The sequence below is a fragment of the Carlito syrichta genome, unplaced genomic scaffold (assembly GCF_000164805.1).
Source record: "Carlito syrichta isolate Samal-C Ts95f unplaced genomic scaffold, Tarsius_syrichta-2.0.1 Scaffold303061, whole genome shotgun sequence".
Classification (NCBI taxonomy): Eukaryota; Metazoa; Chordata; class Mammalia; order Primates; family Tarsiidae; genus Carlito; species Carlito syrichta.
The window spans coordinates 606,356-609,627 of NW_007247157.1; the positions used below are offsets into that span (position 1 = coordinate 606,356).

The 3,272-nt window shown below is 43.1% G+C and overlaps 1 pseudogene; it reads right to left on the bottom strand.

The window, feature by feature from the left end:
- Positions 1-2,266: 2,266 nt before the first annotated feature.
- On the bottom strand, positions 2,267-2,669 carry LOC103259922 (annotated as a pseudogene).
- Positions 2,670-3,272: the final 603 nt, after the last annotated feature.

The window sequence follows — 3,272 nt, forward strand, 5'->3', positions numbered from 1 at the left end:
CCCGGCGGGTCGGGGCGGCGGGGGCCGGGAGCAGCCACTGCACTCCAGTCTGGGCAACAGAGTGAGACTCCAACTCAAAAAAAAAAAAAGAAATCTTTGCCATGATATATACACACAGGTAATTATAATTATTATATTATTATCATTATTAAGTCCCGAGTGGGGAAATGATGTGGAATTATGGCCCTGTAGCTAACCTGGGCTGCTATTTTAAGCAGGAAATATGCTCCTTGAGGGAGTGCAAGGAATCCAGCACTTAACAGTTGAGAGGGAGCTGCAGTCCTTGACCAAAGCTCCAGAGCTGACTTCTCAAAACAACCAGCAGAGCTCCTGCTGGGATGGCCCACCCTCAGGAATAACTTCTGGGAGTAGAGTTAAAATTGAGCAGGACATGGACACGGGGAACAAGGAAAGACAACATTGGGGAGAGGAACAGAGCCAGGAGACCTCAGGAGGCAGGCTGCCTATTTTTGAACATTACCAAACAGTAGAAAAAGGATCTCTGTGGAGTTATAAAAGCTTTCTTGAGCCACACCTCATTTAAAAAGTTCGGGACGCCAATTACACATAAAAATGAGCAACAGAAAAGTATGGAGGCCTGAATGGGCTCGGTGGCTCAGCCTGTAATCCCAGCACTTTGGAAGACTGAGCCAAGTGAATTGCCTGAGCCTGCGGGTTCGAGACCAGCCTGGGCAACTTGGCGAGACCTTGTCTCTACAACAAATAAAAAATTAGCCAGGCGTGGTAGCATGTGCCTGTAGGTCCAGCTGCTTGGAAGGCTGAGATGGAAGGATCACCGGAGCCCAGCAGGTAGAGGCTACGGTGGCTGGGAGTGTGCCGCTGCACTCCAGTCTGGGTGACAGAGTGAGACTCCAACTCAAAAAAATAAGAAAAAGAAAGAAAAGAAAAGTATGGAGGTCAAATCCATTCCAAGTTATTATAAGCAAAAAGAGAATATAGAGCAGAATAACACCCGTGCAGATAACGAAGGCAGGTTAGAAAAATACGCTCCCAAGAAAAAACTGTAACTTATGACTTCTAAACAAACTAGAAGAGATTAAGAAAAAGAAATAAGACGTTAAAAAAACAATACAAATCAGAATTAGACAGACTCAAAAATAAGATGGCAAAGCTCAAGAAAGAACTAAAAATAATATTAAAAATTTGTGGTCTTCCTGCAACTTTTTTTTTCACCGAATAACAGGAGAGACATAGATATGAGCACCAGTAGTGAGCATATAGGTAAGTGTAGAACTAAAACTAAGTGAGAACTAAGAAGGAGAGGGTGTAGTTTACAAATACCATTTGCTATGACAATGCAGATACAGTAGAACTCTGAGAAATACAGAAGAAAAATGTGGAAAGTATATGCAAAAGTAATTCAATGTTTTCAGAAATCATATTGTCATCAACACTAGTATCAGACTTGTTATTCTGATACTGTTGTGTGCAGTATATGAAAAAACAAATGAGTGATTATGGAATTGGTTTGTTCTATCACCCCTGCTGTTCTTGAGAACCAATATTCTCAGTGTGAAAGAAAGGAGGTGCATATGTAATAGAGCAAAAGGGCAAGTAAAAGTTTTGTAGGCTTAAGTTTGAATTGTAAGTAGCAAAATGAACTCATGTGGTCCTTCATTTTTATATATGTTTGTGTGCACATGTGTGTTTTCTAGTTCTGAGAACTAATAGAAAAGCCTGGAGACATGGCCAATGCCGTTGCAATGAGCTAGTACCCAGATTATGGTTTTAAAAATCTCTCACTAAAAGAAACCTGTGCTCCACAGAGAATTAACTGATACCGGGCCTGGTATCAAGCTAAGAGAGCATGGAACATCTGGTCACACACCAGAATGGGTTGCCAGGAAGTGATCAAATTCTACTCAGGTCATGACAAAAGGATCCAGTGGCCAAATTTAGCTCCACTAGCTACAAATGACATGAATTATTTTTCAATAATAATAAAAGTTACAATAGATTGAAGTTCATCAAATATGTTTAAGTTCATAAGTTTTAATATTAAAAATTAGTCACCCTCAAGAATGACAGCAAACCAGTTCATTATCTTGGAAACCAATATGTAAATGAAAAAAATCAAACATTTTTCTATCTTTCCTTTATTATTATTATTTTGAACAACGGAGTTCTCTTCATTTATTTGGCATGAGGATGGGTAAGAGGACTATGAGGTCACAGACATGACTGCGTGAGGCAGGTGACTGAAGCTGGTATCCACCAGGCCCTGGCTCTGCCAGAAGGCCTCTCTGGAAAAGGCAACCAGCTCACAGATGCCCAGGATTCCCCTATGCCAATCATAAGAAAGTCATGACCGTCCCTTTCTTGCCAATCTGCCAGGGCTCCAACGGGGAAAAGCGGATAATTATCCGGTCCTGGCCCACGGCCATCTCCTTGGTGAGGAACTCGAAGAAGTGGGCACTGTGGCTGCGATTCTCCTCTGCTGTGCCCACCACGCCAATGGAGGAGACGAAAAACTGCGTGCAGGGATCCACGGAGCCATTCAGCGCCATGATCAGACCTGGTCGCACCGTCACGTTCACGCGGTCCCCAGGTTTGCCTAGGGTGGCGGCAGCGGCCACGCAGCCCCGTTTCTCCAGCCCTGCGGGCACTCGCTTGGCGGGCAAGTTCGTGTTCAGCTCCAGGAACGGCATATTCCTCAGGAAAGCGCTAGCAGCGTTGGAAGTAAAGGACCCCCCCAAGGATCGCAGGCTGGAGAGCTAGATATCTTTCCTTTATTAATTGTACTGCAAGTTAGTTAGCAAATGGTAGAAGAGGACAAATGTCTCCTTATAAAATATTCTAAGAAATAACCTGTAATAAAGTGTCCAATTCTCTCTTTTTTTTTGACTGATGACAACTTTTAATACTTATCTCTCTCTCCATTCCTTTTGCCCCACATGTGGGCTGCTAAGAAAGCCTGGGTGTTCTTTCCTTTGGCCCTAGAAAAGGTTCAAACCACATGAGCTCACCTACACACAGAAACCCTTACCTCAGTCCCACCCTCTAATCCCAACAAAAAAGCTGGAGCCAGTCTCCTTTCCCTGCTCTCTCCAGCAGTTTATGGACCAGCTTGCAAAGCCAGCCATGCTCACTCAAAGGTCTCTTATTAAGTCATGACCCTTTTCATCTTGATATCACTCCAATCTTGGGTGGGGATCGATTCTGTCTCTGTAGGATGATCATAATAGACAAAAATAAAAGGATAGACTTAGAATATTTTCATTTTGTAACCTCCAGTTTAAAAATGTATCTAA